Consider the following 7,085-nt stretch of genomic DNA (forward strand, 5'->3'; position numbering starts at 1 on the left):
AAGTTCAAATAATATCGGACTGACCACAGCAAATCATGTCACATTTTAGTGCGTCAACACTGGGACAAATGCAGTGGAGCCAGTACATATTAATTGTATATGTCTCCATTCGAAGTAGAATGTCGCAGGGTATGAGGATTGATGTCACTCTCCAGCACAACAGGGCTGCAACTGCCTCACTTCTTGGGCAATTTGTAATTATTTTTGACTGAGCTTTTTCCTATTTGGGATTGGGAGATGGAAGTCAAAACGCACCTAATTGATGCTCACACCTTGCTACCAGCTGGGAGCACATAGTGAGAAAGGAAAATACACTGGGCGTATTATTGTGCTAACTCCCAATCATAAACATGTATATAGTACACATTATAGACAACTGTTTATAGCATTTAATAACAAATGTTTATTACAACCCAATGGAACATATTTCATTAAACTCAGATTAATGGAACATTCAGAACAAACCTGCAAGAATTCTAGCACAAAATTGACCCTTACAGGAGCTGACGTCACAGTAGGTGATGTTGCATAGATCTCGTGCAGTCAGACACCTTCATCCCTGAGCCAAAACTAGTATCTAGCAAGCTGAAGTGGTCGAGCATGGACCACTTCCCCAATGGTAACTAAACAATGTTTGAAACTGAGTGAGCTGCAGCAGTGTTGCTAGAATTCATTGAGGGTCACAGATAAAAAAAAACACATGCGCCCTTACCTTTAAAAGTCGCTGAAATACAAAATGCTACCACTGCACTTCACCGTGAGCACGGTGAAGCGCAAAAAAACTGCTGTACATTGCAAATTCTTAATTTATATTTAAAAATATATCCATGTTGCACAGGGCTGGATTTCAGAAGCAAAGTCCAGTGAATCTTCTGACCCCTTTGCCTCTCTCGTTCATCTATCTTCCCCTTAAAAAGCACTGGTAGGGAGTAGACTAAAATCTGGCAGCCATCTGGAGACCTCCTTAACACTGCACTCGCTAAGCTAGAATCTCTCCTGGAAAAAATGTTTTCGCATTCTTAGCTACTGTTCGTCCAGGATTGTGGACTTAACAGTAGCATCTTTTTTTCAGTATTAATCTGAATGATTTTAAGAGAATATAAGCTAAAAGAACTCAGCACTTTTTGAAAAATAATCTGATAATATTTTACAACATTTCAATGGCACTGCAAATTAACAAGAATGCCACCACATGAGAAAGCATAATTCATTAGCTAACCTTTCCCTATTGGAGAAGAAGCCACTGTGTGCTCCCCCTGAGACTGCCCCTGACTAATGTATGCCTAGACCACATGCAGCGTTTACAAAAATAAAAGCTTCATTACGCATGGAAAAGTACCAGTTTACATCTTTCCTCCGGAGGGAGCAGTGTTGCTTCTCTGTGTGTACACTTTTTCATTATTATTTGTTTCTCGATAAAGGGAGAAAATGCAAAAGTGCACTGATACAAAAGTCATCCATCAAGCACTTCTGTGCTCAAAATACACCAAAGTCGTTTAGGTGTTTTAAGCAAACATTATGTATCATGCAGAGTCGCTTTTCAATTTCACAAAATGGGCCCAGTAATGAAAAGCGTGTTCGCCAGATGAATCTTCGTTGTCGTGTAATTCTTGTTTTAATTGCTCACCAATTACCAGAGAGGAAGTTTAATTACTTACAAGAGAGTTATGAAACAAAATTATTTTGTTGGCTGTTTTGTATTGCTTTCTTTTTGTTTTGGTGTAATAAGTAGGACCAACGCAATACAATTTTTGTACAGTAATCTTAACATTACCTCATCAGACACACAAAACGACTCTCACACATGCACATGCATGCATACACCGAGGAAGAAAGAGAAAAATTGAGCTAGGGACACACACAAATACTCTAGCAAACAAAGAACCTAAGACACACACACACACACACACACATTTGCAGAGAGACACACGTACAGACAACAAGTGAGATAATGAAAACACACACAAACAAACGCTCCCATATAAATGCTCTGCCACACAAGCACTCTCACGCATCCCCACTACTACCCATAACAAGCACGAAAGTGAAAGCTCATTGATGCATGCAAGGCTTAATGAGCCTTGACAGAAACCCACATGGCGGCTGCGCGCGTGCACGCTCGCGTGAACGCAAGCGCTAGGCCACCAAAAGCCTGTGGCAGCACTTTAAAAACCCACGCACTAAATTTCTCGCAGAGCAGCGCATGCGCTGGCTCAGCGAGACCTAAAAAGGGAGCATTCTGACAGGCTCAGGGAGCTTTTTTTCCCCTTGGGCCAACTCGCTCTGCAGGAATCTGCAGGGGCAGCGAGCCCTCTGAATGGTTGCCAGCAACATCAGAAAAAAAAGTGGATATAAGGGGGCCCCCCTAAGCCCCATGGGGTGACCCCAGAAATACTCTAATACCCCCCCAAACCCTGACCAAAATATTTTAAAACAGCTTATTTAGCCACAATCCCGCAAGACTCAAGTTAGATCGGAAAAAAAAACAACTCGCAATGGCAGCCCAGGGCCGGCGTATTATTTAATGAAGGAGAGCGACCCTCATCCAAAGCCATTTTCAATCCAGGGGATGCCATCCCTGGCACCCAATTTACTGATATTGGGACAGGGCACGCAGCCTCCCTCCCTTTGAATTAAAAAAAATAAAACGTGGGTATGGGGTCCCCAGGGCCCAACAAGGCCCTGGGGATGGGTTCCCCAAGGCCTAATATGGCTCGAGGAGTTTTCATTTGAAAAAGCACTCCTCTAGGGAATGGGGCCTCCGGGCCTAGCAAGTCTCTGGGAGAAGTATTGGCCCCTCTTCAACAAGGGCTTCACGGCATCCATCTCAAGCTCCTCGCCATATATTCCTCCCTTAAAGCATTCCTGGCACTCATTCAGGGCAAAGTAGTCCTCATCAGAAAGGACAACATGACTGCCATGCACTACCAACAGAAACTTGGTGGTACTCACTTCCTACGCCTCTCCTTGTTGGTACAGACCACCTGGCATGCAGGCATTCAACTACCACATACATTTGAGGTTAGAGTACCTTCTAGGAATGGACAGTGACCTCGTTGACCTGCTCTGTAGACTCAGCAAGAAGTGCACAAGATCGCTTTCCAGCAAAGTGGAAAAGATTGCTTCACTACTGCATCTATGAAAACCCTATAGACCCCCTAAAACCTGCACTCAACCCTTACCTACAACTCCATTTAGTTGCCACAGCAGCTTATATGCATAACTGAGAGCATTTCTGTCTCTTCTGCAGAACAGGTTGTTAAAGTTTTCATTGAATTCCGCAAAAGGGTAATTCTCCCAGAGTTCATCCCCAGAGTTCCCCCCGCTCCAGTGTGAAATCTTAATATTGTCCTTAACAGACTCATTGGCCACCCCATGGGAGAACTTACACTCTTGTCATCCTTTCTCTCGTGGAAGGTGGCCTCCTTGTGGCCATACCATCCCTGACATATTACTGAATTACAAGCCCTCTCAATGCAGGAACCCTTCGTTCAGGTTCATAAAGATAGAGTCGTACTTCGAACTAGCTCTAAGTTCCTCCCTTTCGGTGGTCTCCGCTTTTCACCTCAAACAGACCATAGAGCTCCAGTTTTTTTCTCATAACCCAACTTTGTAGCACAGGGAGCCAACCACTTGTTAGATGTCAAGCTCACTGTCATGTACTACATTGATAGGACATTCCCCTTTTTGCAAGGCAGACCAATTGTTTGTAGCCTTTGCTAAACCTCGCAAGTGCCAGCCCATATCTAAAACAGGCATGTCCTGGTAAATAGTCTAGTGCATCAAAACATGCTACTACAGAGCTAAAAGAGCCCTCTCTGTCATACCCAGGGCTCGCTACACACAAAAAGGCCACAACCATGGCCTTAGTAGGAAATATTTCCCTAGTTGACATATGTAAAGCAGTCACTTGGATAACACCATACACGTTACCTTACTGTGTGGCTATCCTAGCCAGACAGCAGGAAACGGTAGGCCAAGTGGTCTTAAGGACTTTATTTTAGATATCTGTATCGTCCATATGCCTAGCCGCCACTTGTACAGGCTACTGCTTTACAGTCTGTGCAGAGCATGTGTATCTACAGCTACACATGCTGCGAACAGGAAATGTTACTTGCTTTGTAAACATCTGTTCATAGTGTGTAGTGCTGTAGATTCACATGCGCACACCCTCCTCCTTAGAAGCATGTGGATCTGATCACAGATGTCTCCTTTTATTAACTAGCTTCCTTTAACAATAAACATGTGTACCATATTGCATTTACTCACCACTCCATACTAATCTCTCCCGCTGTGCGAAAAACAATCTAACATGGAGTCTGCCCATGTGCATTGCTAACTAATGTAGGGGGTCACACTACTCTATGACTCAAAACACTTCTTCAAAGAAAAAACATCCTGCAAACATCCTAGCTCAACACTATATAGTAGGAGTATTCAGAAAATGTGAATCTACAGCACTACATGCTACAAACAGAAGCTTACAGGGTAAGCAACATTTTCTTACTGCTTGACAAGAAGGGGATGGCCAGCACAAAAACAAAATTAATTGCTCCACGCATGTGTTAATAAAATGCTACAAATGTTACTTTTTCTGCATTGTATTTTTCTCTGGGGATATACTTCCAATAATCAAAAACATCAATATAACACGTTAAGGAAATTGTCATCTCCCCAGATTTGCAAGCAATTTGGAGAGTATATTCAAAGCACAGTGGGAGGAGGTAAGTAGAGGGGATGTAGCCTTACGGCTAGAGCACTCGACTGTGAAGTTGGGGAACCGGGTTAGAGTCTCTGCAACGACCCTCAACATCCTGTGATTCTGGGCAAATCACTTAATCTCCCCGTGTCTAACAAAAATGAATGTGTCCATCTGTACTGTAACAAAACTGGTGCTCATGTAAAGCGCTCTGATACCCGATTCGAGTCTAGTTCGCGCTATATGAAACTCTATTTTAAAAAAAAAACTCACGAGGGAGAGAGCGAGTAAATACATGCAATCCCAGGGTATGCTGACAGAGAAAGAAAAAAGTAGTTTTATGATTGTGAGCAGTGGAAGGATATAAGTCATCCTTTCCAAAGGTTGGTAAAGAAGCTATGATTCAGAGGAGGGAAAAACACAAGAAGAGGAAATAAAACCATTAACTTAGAAGCAAGGAAATGAGACTGACACAAAAACAGTGGGGTGGCCTGAAGCCTACTACATTGGTATTGGCCACAGTAGGCATTGGACAGCAGCCACCTTAAATTAGTTTGCAGGCAACACCTTAAAATGTTACATTGCGAGTCCTTAATTTTGACAGGTCCAAAAGTTATTTTGCATGGACAAAGTATTTGTAGGTGCTCCTGATTTCTGATTTTTTTTTTTTTAACATCTTTTTATTGAGTTTTATAATATACGGCAGCATTACAACATAGACACTTATTCATGAATCCATAACTGTAACATCATGGACATGCAAAGCTGTACCATCTTAGCACTATGAGTGTTGACACAGTATTACTAATTCAACCTGACAGCTAGTCTCTGTACATAGTATGTCTGTGATCTATGATATCCAGATGTACAGTCCATTTCCGTATTAATAAAGGTGTCTGAACATACAATACTATAAGCCCACTTCTTCTAACTTAACCGACCCACCCACCCACTAGCCTCCCATTAGGTGCTCCTGATGTCTGATTGGGAAGGATGAAATGTAGAGAAGTTACATCCATGGGGAAAAGAAAAACATGCAGAGAGTTTAGCAAAGGTACTCAGTAAGTCCTATTCACCATCATTGCATAATGATCAAAGTATTCCTTTACATTGCTTGTTGAGTGAGTGAATTCAGTGAAGAGACGTAAAAAGGCAAAGTCAATTGTAAGACTTGTTATACCTGGTATGTCTACAAAAGCTAAATAATTGCCTTAGAAGTTAGACAACCACACACATAAGTGGGCTACTGTAAGATGTACACCCCAAGGGTGGTCTGCTTTTTGAGAAAGGCTGGCCGTGGCTAGAAACCAATGCTGCTTTGAGCTTTATTCTTTTTCCACCTAGCTAGGTTACAGGTAAGGGTTGGGTTTTTGGGAGAATGGAGGGTGTAGGTGCTGCATTCTGAATCAAATACCTAAAATGTTAATCTGCTTTACACATTACTAATCTCAGTTGTTTCCATCAGATGGCCTATGCCTTTGTGCTTCAAACTAATGTTAATCAAAGACCTTCTTATCGAGTCTGTGTTGGGAATTAAATACCTCTGTAGAGTTCGTAACGACTACATTTAGTGGTACAGTGTCATCATGGCCCCCTTTTGTTAAAGTTTCTGTGCTTTTTGGAGTAATTGACAAAATTAACAAAACGAAGGCCTTAAGTAATAGTACATTAAACTATGGCTGATACTCAAGTGTGTTCACAACAGTATTACTGTGTGATCCTATTTTAGAATAACATTTGTGCATTATTCCACCATCTAATGTTCGGATAACTCCTGGCACCAAAAACCTCTTGCTTTGCATATGTGCTTCCACACAGATCCATTTATGTATTTGAAACTTGCTTGCTGCCATACTCATGTTGTGGTGATTGTTTTGTTTTAGTTTTAGTTTTAACAGATGATTAAACTATCCATTGTGCAATTTGAAATCACATCATTTATGTTGTAGCTTGATCCAATTCTCTGTTTGCCCCTAGCCCTGGACGTTTGTGAGAAGTGGAGAGATACACCGCCGCTAGAGCCCAAGCACATGCGAGAAGCCGTCCGCAGGTTGAAGGCTCGGGGACAGATCCCAAACTCCAAACATAAGAAAATTCTCGTCAGTTAAAAAGTGGATTGGCGAGCATCTTCAGAGGATACCATGCCTGTGATAAAGAAAACGACCTGCAAACACATATCAAGACTGCCTGTTTTGGTGTCACCTTAGGGCCGTCCTCTAAGTGTGCAATAGGTGTACTGATCTAGATAATAACAAAAAAAGGTGTTGAGCACAAATTGGAAGGCTTTGCTTTCTCACAAGCAGCAATGATAGGAAGTCTAAGAGGAAGGGTTCAGCCGTATACATCATACCCGACAATGATGCCCTACTCACTCCTTTACCTCCTG

General features: G+C 42.2%; 1 pseudogene; it reads left to right on the forward strand.

The window, feature by feature from the left end:
• Positions 1-6,807, forward strand: part of LOC146870665 (transcription initiation factor TFIID subunit 11-like) — a 284,397-nt pseudogene extending 277,590 nt beyond the window's left edge.
• Positions 6,808-7,085: the final 278 nt, after the last annotated feature.

The sequence above is a fragment of the Triturus cristatus genome, chromosome 1_1, assembly GCF_964204655.1.
Source record: "Triturus cristatus chromosome 1_1, aTriCri1.1, whole genome shotgun sequence".
In the NCBI taxonomy this organism is placed as follows: Eukaryota; Metazoa; Chordata; class Amphibia; order Caudata; family Salamandridae; genus Triturus; species Triturus cristatus.